Source organism: Nycticebus coucang, chromosome 8 (assembly GCF_027406575.1).
Source record: "Nycticebus coucang isolate mNycCou1 chromosome 8, mNycCou1.pri, whole genome shotgun sequence".
NCBI lineage: Eukaryota > Metazoa > Chordata > Mammalia > Primates > Lorisidae > Nycticebus > Nycticebus coucang.
In genome coordinates, this window is record NC_069787.1 from 98604663 (window position 1) to 98617608 (window position 12946).

General features: G+C 55.0%; 1 protein-coding gene across 3 annotated transcripts in view; it reads left to right on the forward strand.

Annotated features, from left to right (window-relative positions):
• The first annotated feature begins 4383 nt into the window (after positions 1–4383).
• The window catches only part of PRKCD (protein kinase C delta), a 33825-nt gene continuing 25262 nt past the window's right edge, over positions 4384–12946 (forward strand). For 2 of the 3 annotated variants that reach the window (XM_053600871.1, XM_053600872.1), the window contains exons 1-2: positions 4384–4611; positions 7798–7910. The gene's annotated coding sequence lies outside the window, so the exon portion shown is untranslated. Of the gene's footprint in view, positions 4612–7797; positions 7911–12946 lie in introns of those variants that run through there. The other variant, XM_053600873.1, reaches the window with a different exon arrangement.

Sequence of the window (12946 nt, forward strand, 5' to 3'; positions counted from 1 at the left end):
GGCCTGAAAAGGGCGAGAAGGAGAAGGCTGGCGGCGGCGCCAGAGCCCAGGTGGTGGCGCCTGCCCAGCCGCCAGGTGGCTGCAGAACCCGGGAATAGATTCAGGTCTTTTATAGTGGGGCTTGCGTCATGCAGCGGGTAGCGGGCGGGAGCCTTGGTCTGGGCTAGCTGGGAAAGGCTTCCCTGGCTGGGGCGGGGACTTGGGGCCTGTTGGTGCCAGTGCACGGGAGCTGTGCCTGCTGGGGCTAGTGCACATCTGCGCGGGTGGGGAGGAGCGTGTGTGCAGGGTGTGGGAGACCCTGGTGTACATGCAGCCCTTCCCACCCTCCCCGCCTCGAGGGGCCGCCCCCAACCCCACTTCCCCATGAACCAAGCTGTGTTCAATGAGCTGTCCTCCACAGAGGGAAACTGAGGTACTGGAAGACAAGGGGGCTGGTGAGGCCCTTCCCCTGGGTAACTGAGCTCCGTGGGCCATGCAGCGTGACCTGGCACACCAGAGCTGAGTGCTAGGTATAGGGAAGGTGGAGTGGATCTGGAGGGAATCCAGATCTTTATGCCCCTCACCTAGTGACTGAGGCCGAAACTTTGCCTGCTCCTCACCTAGTAACTGAGGCTGAAACTCCTATGGATAATGGCCTTGGTGCCCAAGGTCTAGGTATGTCCCAAATGCCCTTTCCAACTGCACCATCCCTGCTGACTGTGCCTCCTGCTCCAGAAACATGAGCCCACTCTCCAATTTCTGGGCCAGTGGTCTGGGTATGATGAGGATGCCCCAGACAACAAAAGCTTTAGGGACAAGGATGGTGACACAGAGAGGCAGAAAGGGTCTCTCCCTAGAGAAGGTATGAGAGGCAGAAAGGCCAGGACAAGGACTAACCCTTGGCAGGGATGAGGGTGGGGACCCCAACTGCCTTTAGCTAGGTGGGCCTCAGGGACAGAAAGAGCCTTTTTCCAGGTTGTTTGACTGAGTCCTGGACTTCCCATGGAGGGGACCCCCAGGGGCAGGAGTGGCAGGAGTCAATTTATTCTCTAGACAAACTGTCAGGGACCCCACAGAGGAATAGCCCTGGGTGCACTGTGGGTGGGAGCTTGAGCACTGCACAGTGCCACCCCTGGCTGGTGTCACTGGCTACAAGCCTAGAGGAGGAGAAAAGGAAATGTCACTTCTAGGCAGCTGCTATAAGCCCAGCTTTGCTTGGGGATTTACACCCCACGTCATAACCTGAGAGGCAATCGAGGGTTTTTCAAAGCTGACAACCTATGACTTGACACAATGACCATGGCTGTAATCCTGGCAGTGTGGGCCAAGCCTTTACCAGGTGTCCACCCTAGCTGAGGATCTGTACACATAATCTCACTTAACCCTTATTCAGCTTCCAGGATGAGTCTGCCATCAGCCTGATGGACACTGAAGCTGGGAGAAGTACGGTCACCTGCCCAGGGTCATACAGTTGTCATGTGTCACAGCCAAAGTTTGCTTCCATGGCTCAACAAGGCCTTCTTAGGTTGGTTCGAGGCAGGTTCTGGGGGCACAGAGGCCAATTCATCTGGACCCTGACACATCCAGGGTGGCACCCAGAGGCAGCTCTGAGATGCAGAGTGACTCCAGCCAAGCTTGGCCTGGACTCTCTGGACCTCACACAAACCTGTTCTCCCTGGGGCCGTTGGACCTAGAGCCTTTCCCTGGAGGGAAGCCCACCTGCCATCATGGCCAGCACAGACTTAGCCTCTCTGTTCCTTTCTGCGTACATCATACTTCCTCTTCAAATCTCCATATGAGAAAGATTGGCTGAGGTCACTGTGTGTTGTCTGCATAATCTTGAGAACCAAAAAAGTGCTTCCTGTTATCTAACCTAAATTCTTCTTATTCCTTTAACACCAGTATACTCCAAAGGGGTATACCAGTATACTCTCCAGGGGAGATTTGGCAATGTTTGGAGACATTTTTGTCTGTCACATGTTAAGGGGGGAGGTGCACCCAGTGAAGATAGGCTGGGAATGCTGCTAAACATCCTACAGCAGACAGGACAGCCCCATAACAAAGAATAATTGGGCCCAACGGTCAGTAGCGTTGAAACTGAGAAACTTGATGTTAAGTAATGGCTTTGAAACCAGATGGACCCTGGTTTGAATTCTGCCTCTGCCATTTACTTTCTCTTTTTTTTTTTTTGGCCGAGGCTGGGTTTGAACCCGCCACCTCCGGCATATGGGGCCGGTGCCCTACTCCGTTGAACCACAGGCGCCGTCCCTCTGCCATTTACTTTCAGGCATTTGAGTTTCTCTGAGCCTCGGCTCATCACCAAAACTGGCACTAATAGCAGCCTTCACTTCTCAGGTTGTTAAGGATTACACATCCAGCACCCAGAACAGGGAAGCCCCCATCAGTGATAACCATTATTTTTCTTTTCCTTTTTCCAAGGCAAACAGTGTGGTGCAGGAACAAAGGTCTGGTGGTTGGACCTGGAACTCCTAAAGGTCAGCCCTCCCTCCCCCAGCACAGAGTGGACCTATTGTTTATGGTAAGACAGAGGCTGGGTTGGTTACTATAGACCTGAAGGAGAAGCCAGAAAGGAAACTTGATCCCAAGTGGGCAAAAGTCATCTGAAGCTCACCTAGTGTACCCTTTCCTCTAGTCCAACCCCAGGAAAGCCATGGGGCATGGTGTGTGGGCTGAGATGGGACCAGGACATGCTAATGAACATAGTCTTTTAGCTCACGGAAGTGCCATGGATCAAAGCTGATCATCAGGGAATAGGTGCATTTGAGTTCACACAACGAAGACAGGTCAGAGTCTGGGGGTGGGTGGTAAATGGCAGTTGGGCCCAGGAAACAGCATGTTCAAAGGCATGGTTATGAGGTGACAAATGTTTATCCCAAATGCTATTCCAGGGTGGTCAGAGGGGTCCAGCTTGGTGGACAGAGCCCATCCCAATGGAGATGGGATGCAGTTCTCAGGGTTGGGAACCTGACATCAACAGTTTGAAAATGGAGTCATCTCTGCTTCCTTGGTGTAAGATACCAAGGCTACCCAATCCCCCAATGGCAGGAAGAATCATTATGGTTTTCTCTCTACAGCCTGGACCCCCCCATCCCCCCTACACACTTAAAACAGGATCTATATCTGTGCCAGGGCTCTCCATTCCTGGAGACTCACTTGACTCTCTCCCCACCCTGACTCCTGCAGCTGTGGAACCCACCTGGTCTGGCCTCTTCCAGTCCATCTTCCCCAACATCAGCCCAGGGTCATCCCACCTGAACCATGTGATGCCCTTCTGCCTCCCCACCCAGTCTCTCCCAGCCTCTGCTCTTCCCTGCCATCTTGCTTCCTATCCCATCCCTGGAAGAACCCACTTGTCACCCGGCCTGACTGTAACAGCCTCTACCTCCTTGCCATTGCTCCTCAAGAGGACTAAAGTCCTGGCCATGACCTATCTCTATCACAAGCCCCTTGCTCAGCTCAGGCCTCCTCAGGGGTTGTCCCCAACTTCCCTCTCTTGGGTCTCAGCTGGGAAGAGTCATCTATCCAGACATTCCCCTTTCCCTCTAAGTGGTCCCCCAGGAGGCTTGGAACCTGGAAACCTCATTTTTTGTCTTCTGGGAAGTGACATTTCTTTGGTTGAGTATGGGGTTGGCTTTCTGAGCTTTATGGGTAGGGGAATGGATTCCCTGGACCCCAACTGGTCCCCAGGCTTTGGGCCCAGATGACACTTCTTGAATGAATGACTTACTGTATGACAACCAAGTTCCAAGTCTGGAAAGGAAGCTCAGGCGCCTGCCAGGGGCAATGGAGAGCTCTCAAAAGTGGGGGCAGGAGAGCGGAAGACTGGGAGATAAGGTTAGGGGAAGCTCCCAAAGCCGCCAGAAGAGCAGTGCCGAGGCAAACCAGCCAGACTTAGCCTCTGGCTCTGGAGTCTAACCAGCTCCCTCTCTGGGGCAAGGAGGGGACCGGCAGGCCTGGCGGCGGGCACCCGGCCGGCGGCGGCCGCGCTCTAGCCAACAGGAAGGGAAGGAGTGAGGCCAGGCGAGGCGGGCCAGCTGGCCAGTGGAGAGTCCCGGGCGTGGGTGTGGGGAGCGGGGGAACCCCTAAGGCGTCTCCTCAGCTCCTTCGTGTATGGGGGCGCTGCCCCCGAGCCTCAGCGTCCTCCTCTGTAAAATGGAGCCCTCTCTGAGGGCTGGCTTGCACCCCAACCGCAAGCGGGAGGCGAAATGTGCCAGAGAGGGCAGACCAGGAGACGCAGTGACTCTCGAGGGAGTCGTGGAGACGCTGTACCACAGACTCCCAGCTGGTCGGGGCGGGGCCTTGGAGGGATGGACCCTCTTGGGGGCGGGCCCTAGGTGGGGGCGGGGCCGGCCAGCACCTGGGTGAGGTCGCACAGCCCCGCCCCCCTGCACTTCCGTGTGCCGCGGCGCCGGAGCAGGAGGCGGCAGCCCAGATCCCCCGAGCGACCCCGGCATCCGCCCGCCGCGCCGATACGCGGGTCGTACCTCACTGGCCGCTGGGCCCTTCGTGGTCAGGCCCGGACCGACCCCTGTCCAGGCGCGCGCCCAGGAGCCGCGCAGGGAGCCGGACCCCAGCTGCCGCGACCCCTGGTGCCTGGCCCTGAGCCCGGAGGTGAGTGAGAGCCGGGCCCGGGCGCGGGATCAGGGCCACCCCGAGGGCGCGCCGCCTCTCCCCGCCCCCTCCCCGTTCCGGTCCCCGTTTCCCGTTTCTGAAACTGAGAAACTGAGCTGCGGCCAGCGAAAAGTCCTGCCGCGCGCGGAGACTCGCCGGTCCCTGTGTCCCTTGGTCTGTGTGTCGGTCCCTCGATTCGACAGTGAGGTCCGAGACCCTTTCGTCCGACAGCTCCCGGCCCTTCTACCCGCTTACGTGTTCCCCGCTCCTCCGAGGGGTCTGTGCGTCTCTTCGTAATTTCTCTGAGGCCCTGTGTGGATCAATCTGTCCCCACCCGCTCTGTGTTCCCCTGCCGCCTCTTTCCAGTCCCGCTGTCTGTCCTTAGCCCTCCGCGTGCTCCACCGCCCCACCCCCACCCAGCCGCCCCCTAAATCGCGTCCTCTCTGAGCCTCGCCCCCAGCCTGTCCAGCAGCCTCTCCTTTTCTATCGCCGGGCCGAGGCCGGGCCGCCCGCCGAGCCTAGTCTCCCGCCCAGGCTAGTCTCCCGCCCCTGGGTCCCAGCCGGCCCGACCTGAACGGTGCCTCCTCTATCTCTTCTTTCGGTCTCAGAGTCTTTCTCCGTCTCTGGGCTGGGCGTGGCTCCAGTCTCAACCGTACTCCTTCCCGATCCTCCGCCTCTCAGCCCCTTGGGCCCCCCTTGCCCTGGTGGCCCCTGTCCGGTGCGGTCTTTCCCTGCCCTCCAACCCAGACGCCGGCCCCCGGCTCCCGTGGGGTCCCAGCCAGGAGAGGGGAACAGATGGAAGGGAACCCTCCTCCTGGCGGGTGGTGGAAGATGGTGGGACGGAGGTGAACGTCAGAACTGCTCCCACTTCCCCAATACACTCACTTGGGGAGAAAAAAGGGCCCCACGAAACCCCCATCTAAACCGGTTTGGTATGAATGGGAGTGTCCCGTTCTCTGGCCCCTACCCCATGTGCATGGACCCGGTCTCCGTGTGCTGAGTTGCCTGTATCTGGCGTCTGGCGTGTGGGTATGCTGTGCGGCTGTCTCCTGTGTTCTTGGGCATTGGGGGACTTGTCCCTGTGCGCATATTCCTTTTCACAAGCATAACTTGCCTGCATGTGAATATGCGTGATGTACCTCTTGTGTTTCCTGAGGCTATGCGTGTGTCCTTTGCAACTTTGTGTGTACTGTGGCTTGTGGTGTTCTTTGTTACCAGACTCCCCCTGTGTGTGTGTCCCTGTGTGTCTGGAAGGTTCATTGCTGCACACTGGCGTATCATGGTGACCAACTGGCCATGAGTACATTACATCTGTTTGTCCTGGGAGCTCCTGGTGTTGGGATCCCAGTCCATGAGGTGTAAGTCTAAATGTATCTGCGTGAGTGTGTTTATGTGTGTGCATTAACATGTGGTTCCTCCTCCCTCTAGCACTGAGCTGCTGTGACCAGATGGACCTGGTCACTGAAAGAGGACTAGTCCCTTGGGTTTCCTCATTCCAGGACCAAGCTGGGTGTGGCAGGCAGATCGCGTGGCTTGTGTGTGTGAGGTGTGGAGGTGTCTGGACCACTGTACCTGGCAGTGTGAAGTCTCTGGTACATGACAGGACGGTGCTTGAGGCAAGACACAGTCTCGGTGGGAGACACAGTCTGGCTATATGAACCTGCCAGCGTGTGCCTGGGGAGTGACTGACTGTGGGGAAGCAAGAGTGCTTGGGCATAGGTGTCAGTGGCAGGAGGGGGTGTGACAAGGTGTGTGGTGACAGGACCGTGTGGGAAGGTGAGAGCCCAGTGTGTGAGTGAGCACGTGGGAGACTGTGAGGGTGTGTTGTACACACGCACCCTGGGGAGGTGGTGAGGGCCAGAGGGCAAGTCTTGGAGTTTGTGACCCAAGATCTCTGGCCCTGGGCCTAAGATAGACTTGGACTTAAATACTTGCTGTACCTATTAAGAGTAAGAGACCCAAATTGGGCCTCCCTAAGGCTGTTATTTGCAGAATGGAGAAAGTTGTGAAGAGTAGAGGTCCTATGTCCCAGAAGTCCTTTAGCATAGCTTTGGCCCATGGTAAGAACCCAGCACATGCTAAATCTTATTTGGTGACCACACCACAGCTGTATGGTCCCAAGCTCCTGGGAGGCAGAGCTAATGAAAGCCCAGAGTCCCCAACTGAATTTCCTGCCTATGATGTGTCTATTGCTCCCTGCCCTCCCCTTGACCAGGCTGTTGTGGGAAGGAGGGTGCCCAGACAGAGTCCCCAGGACCCAGCCCCATTCAGCCCACATGACAATCCATCTCCATCAGGGAAAGAGGGGTGAGAGGTGATTCAGAGCTGTGATTTCAGGGCACTGACACCATTTAGCTGGCACAGCTAATTGGAGTTTAAATTAAAATTAGAAATAATTTAAAGTACAGACAAAAGAAAAAAAAGCCTGAGGATGCTTTTGTCCTGAGGGAATGGTGATAGAGGTCCCCAGCTTGGGGAGGCACTCACCTCTGGAGAGGAGAATCTCTTGTGGAGGCCTGGCCTGGCTGGCAGAGAAAATGCTCAGGCCTTTCAGCCAGGAGATCCAGGAGCACCTTGCTGCCTTTGCCATTCTTCCTTCTGTAGGGTATCTCCAGGTGTCAGTTTTTTGAGCTGTATAATGGGCACACTGTGATGTAAGAATCACCTGAACTGTAAGGCTTAAAACAAGGGCTAAAATAATGTTGCTATTCATTTGGCCAACTCAGTGTGAGTCCAGCAGAGGAGCTGGTGCCCCACCACAATGGAGACCTGGAACCACCTGGGGATAGGAGTGCTAGTATTTTCCCCATTTTAAAGACTGAGCTCAGGGGAATTACCCCAGGCCATAAAGTGCCCAGTTCATCCAAGGATTCTAAGCCTGCAGACAGGAAGGTCAGGAATAGCTTTTTGGTTTGTCTGTTGGCCTACTACTCACCAGGCTGGAAATGTTCTGAGGGCAGAGACAGTGTCCTAGGCTCTAACATGGAGTAGACAAGTAGCTTGTACCCAGGAAAAGTTTGGCCCAACACCCCATTTCCCAGAATAGAAAGCCAGATCCGGAAAGGCCTGAGGTCTTAGGGCCAGGTGAGATGGAACTGAGCTGTGTCAGTCGTGCTGTGAATGGCTGATGGGGAGGGCCTGTTTGGCGGTGCCTCTCAGCTCAGCTGTTTTCTCCTGTTCTTACAGGTCTGCTGGGCACTGGCCCAGGCAAGGGGACAAGTCTCTTTCTCCTGGTGATTGGTGTGTGGCAGCAGTAGCAGGAGCCAGGACAAAGGACAAGCAGGAGCTGGGAGCTCCAGGTAGGACTGAGTCTTCTTCAACAGATGGACAGTGTGCAGGAGTGGCCTTCCTTTTGGGGCTTCTCCCCTGTCTGCTGTGGAACATGTATGCAGAGTCCTTGATGTATGCAGGGGCCTGGATGCTCAGAGGTGGCAGCTGTTTCCTTGCCTATGAAGGGCTCCCTACCCCTGAGGAACTCCCTGCCTAGACCTGGCTCTGGCCCAGGGAAGGCTTTGGCCTTGAAACTTTTAGATCTGGGGCCCCCTAGTAGTTTGGAGCAAGAGGTGGTAACACTTTTTTCATCAGTTAGAGCCAGTTATGTAAGCCAAGGGTTGAGGGCAGATGTAGCAGTTTTTCTATGGCCTCTTGTATCTGCCTCAAATTGTCATCATCCACAAGGAAACTGAGGTTCACCCTGGGCCCCACAATGGATTACATGCTGCTCTGGGAATACAGCTGGGATCTCCATTTCCCTATCTGGAGCCTGAGGAGGGGCTCTAAACCTCTCTTTCTAGCCTCTAGATTCTGGGATGAGCTGGGCAGAGTCTCTAAAGAGTGCTGAGGAAGGCTGCAATCTCTCTGAGGTCTCTCATAAAGCTAGAAATTCCTTCTTTGGGGGCCAGGCTTTCCCCCTTTAGCCCCTGTCACAATGAAAACATTACTGTGAGTTACTGGGTGTCTGGGACCCCAGCAAGCAGGTTTCTGGTGGTGGTGGTGGGGTGCTGAGGAAATGGAAACCTAGAACCTGGCAGTGACAGTAAGGGGTTGCAAAGATGGTCTTTCTTCCTGGAGTCCTCTCTGATCAACCCCACTTGCCCACCTCTAGGGGCTTTAGGCATCTATAGGCCTTGGAGGTCATGGTGAGTAGACCTGAGAGAGCTGTGTTTCCTAGGCCTCCACTGGCAGGGGGAGGTCAGAGTCCTTACCCCTAGGGTGGCAGTGGGGGCAGAACAAGAGCAGGGTCTTGGCTGGGCATGGAGGCTCATATCTGTAATCCTAGCATTTTGGGAGGCTGAGGCAGGAGGATCACTTGAGGCTAGGAGTTTGAGACCAACCTAGGCTACATAGCAAGACCCAATCTCTGCAGAAAACAAAAAAATTAGCTGATCAGTCATGGTGGAGTATGTCTGTAGTCCTAGCTACTCTGGAGGCTGAGACAGGAGGATTACTTGAGCCCAGGAGTTCTGAAGCTGCAGTGAACTATTTGCCACTGCACTCCAGCCTAGGCAACAGAGTAAGACCTTATCTTCCTCTCTCCCTCCCTTCCTTCCTCCCTCTCTTGCTCTTTCTTTTCTTTTCTCTCTCTCTTTCTTTCTTTTGTTTTCTTTTTTTTTTTTTAGAGAGTCTCACTCTGTTGCCCTGGGTAGAGTGCTATGGTGTCATAGCTCATGGCAGCCTCAAATTCTTGGGCTCAAGCAATCCTCTGGCCTCAGCCTCCCGAGTGGCTGCAACTATAGGCACCCGGGACAATGCCTAGCTAGTTTTTCTATTTATTTTATTTTATTTATTTATTTATTTATTTATTTGCAGTTTTGGCCGGGGTCAGGCTTGAACTGCCACTCGCAGTATATGGGGCCGGTGCCCTACTCCTTGAGCCACAGGTGCCGCCCTTTATGTATTTTTGAGACAGTCTCAAGCTGTCGCCCTGGGTAGAGGGCTGTGGCGTCATAGCTCATAGCAACCTTCAACTCTGGCTCAAGTGATCCTCTTGCCTCAATTTTTCTATTTTTAGTAGAGATGGGGTGGGCGGGGGGTCTCGCTTTTGCTTAGGCTGGTCTTGAACTCATGAGCTCAAGCAACCATCCTCCTCAGTCTCACAAAGCACCAGGATAATAGATGTGAGCCACCCTGCCCAGCTGAGACCCTGTTGCTTGATAAACAGCAACAAAACAGCTGGGTCTTCACTGGGCTTTCTGTTTATTCAACCTACCCCCAAACCTGGTGAGCAGGAGGTGAAATATTCTTGGTATCTGAGGGCCTCTGCCACCTGAGTTCATGGAAGCTAGCCCCCCGGCACTCAGCCTCATTTCCTAAGGAGTTCAATTAGGCTTGGAGCCACTCCACCTTTCAACTCTCAAATACCACCTCCCACAGGCATGTCTGTGCTCACACAGGGATACAGAAAGCCAGGCTACACTGGGCATGCACACCTGTACACACACCACCATGTTGGTACACAGGTGCTTACATGCACCACCCATGGACACACTGAAACACATACACACGTACTCAGCTTGGCACCGTTGGTGTCCATGCATTCAGATGCTTGCCCACACATACCACACTGTGCTCATTTGGGGTCAGGAATGGGGGGCCTAGATACCTGAGGGTGAGGGTCCAGGTATAGCTGTGACCACAGGGGCTCAAGGGGGTGGCATGCTGGGAGGTGAACTTCATCCAGGCATTCAACAACTACCCTGCCAATGTGGCCCAGGGCCCCAAGCTGATCAGGACTTGGCATTGGAGATGAAGGGAGTAGTGGTGTGCGAGAGGGGCTATGTCAACTGTGTAGGCACTTTGTGTGGCTATTGTCACAGAGGAGGGAGTGGGCTCTCTGGTGGTGGGGCTGATGTGCTCACAGGCGGTGGGGGTCCTTTAACTCTTCTGTCCCCTGTAGTGTCCATGCCTAGAGACAGGGGTTTGCCTGGACTCTGGAGACTAGGAAACAAGCCGAGTACTCTTCTTCTGGGGTGGGCTATCCACTTTTCATGGCCCGGGCCCAGGGGAGAGAGAGGCCTGTCCGCCCAAGTTGTTTCCAGAGGCTCACTTCCTCTGGGCTGCCCAGGAAGTGGTTTCAGAGTGGGACTGACCAGCCCTCTGCATGTGGCTTGCCCCACCCCTGCCTTGCCTGCCCAGGGGAGCAGCATCTGGCAGCGGGTTAGGCCTACTTACCAGGCTTTTCCTTGCCAGGGCTGCCTAGGCCTTGTTGAGGGCTCTAGGAGAGGGGCAGAGGCTGAGACTATGTCATCCCCCACAGCCCCCAACAGCCCCCAACAGCCTGGTTCCTGTCCAGCCCTGGGCCTGTAGGCTTGAGCTCAGGAATACCAGCTCTGGTAGACATGCCCCTAGGAGTGGTGATGGCTGGGCTGGAGCTCAGGGATGAGGCAGCTCTAGGAACTGTGCGAGTGAGCCTGGCAAGTGGCTTTGCCACTCAGTGACTCAGTTTCCCCATCTCAGTGACAAATGAGATGACAGTATCCGTCTTTTTCCCCCCCTTTTTTTTAGAGTCAGAGTCTCAGTTTGTTGCCCTTGGTAGAGTGCCGTGGCCTCACAGGTCACAGCAACCTCCAACTCTTTGGCTTAGGCGATTCTCTTGCCTCAGCCTCCTGAGTAGCTGGGACTACAGGTGCCTGGCACAACGCCTGGCTATTTTTTTGTTGCAGTTTGGCTGGACCCACCACCCTTGGTATATGGGGCCAGTGCCCTACTCACTGAGCCACAGGTGCCTCCCAACAGCATCAGTCTTTATGAGATTATGCTGGAAATAATAGCTAATGTATACAAAGTAGCTAGTACCATTAGCACCAGGCTTGCCACATTGTTAGTGTTTAATGAATAGAAACTGTAGTCATGGGGGCAGCGCCTGTGGCTCAGTGGGTTTGGGCACTGGCCCCATATACCAAGGGTGGTGGGTTCAAACCTGGCCCCAGCCAAACTGCAACAAAAAAATAGCCGGGCATTATGGCGGGCGCCTGTAGTCTCAGCTACTCAGGAGGCTGAGGCAAGAGAATTGCCTAAGCCCAAGAGCTGGAAGTTGTTGTGAGCTGTGAGGCCACGGCACTCTACCAAGGGTGACAAAGTGAGACTCTGTCTTTAAAAAAAACAAACAAACAAACAAAAAAAAAAACTGTAATTATATATAGCAGTTAGTACCTGGTTGATGGTAACTATTCAAAAAATAGCACATGGGCTGCAGTGGCTCACTCTCATAATCCGAGCACTCTGGAAAGCTGAGGCAGGTGAATTGCTTGAGCTCAAGTGTTCAAGACCAACCTGAGCAAGAGCATCTCTACTAAAAATAGGAAAACCAGCTGGGTGTCATTTCAGGCACTTGTTGTCTCAGCTACTTGTGAGGCTGAGGTAGAAGGATTGCTTGAGCTCAGGAGTTTGAGGTTGCTGTGAGCTGTGACGCCATGGCACTCTACCCAGGGTGACTGAGCCAGACCCTGTCTCAAAAGAAAAAAAAAAATAGCGCATGGGCACTAATGTGGGGGCTATTATTGTCTGATGTGCTGGGCACTGGTCCTGTGTCATAAGGCCAGGAAGCTGCAGAGCCCACCTGACAGAGGAGCTTGGTCTCTGGCTCCTTCATCCCCCTGAATTCTGCTTGTTCCATGTCAGCCAAGGAGAAGAGCTCCCAGGGGTGCAACTCAGCCTACCCAGTAGCCCAGCCCCTGCCTGCTCTTCTCCCCCCCCCCCACTCCCTTTCAAGGGGAAAAAATAGAGCCTGTGACAAATGGATGCAGGGAAGGGAAAGGCAGAGTGCAGCTGCCTACTGCCCCTCAGCACTCCCCTTGGGCCCCTCCCCACTCTGGCCCCGGCAGGATGTGGACCCAGGACCTGAGGAGGTACATGGTGAGCCCTCCTGCCACTTGCCTCCCCTGCTGGAGTCAGCCTTTGGGCTGGGGGAGGGGGCAGGCATCCAGGTTGACACGGGCTGAAGAGTGGAGAGAGTGAGAGATCCCCCTTCACTTGTCCTTGACATGTGGCCACTGGGGGCAGGGGCCTGCCTGTCCCAGGAACATGCAGGAGGTCAGCCCAGTGAGGGATGGGTGAGCCCTGGCCTTCACTATTTGGAGGCAGAAGGTGGGGGTGTGGAGTGCAGTAACAGTAACAGTAATGACGTTGGTGTATAGGGCAGGAGGCTACAGGGTAGGGATGGCTGGGGCTGGGGCTGAGTGTGAGGATCCTGAGGATTAGGAGCAGGGCTTCTGCAGGTGTCAGACAGACCCAGATTGAATCCTTTCTTTACATTTACTGGCGTGCACCCTTAAGCCAAGGACTGGACTGCTCCTTGGTTGCCGCCTCTGTAAAATGGGCAGATCAGGGAGTGTCC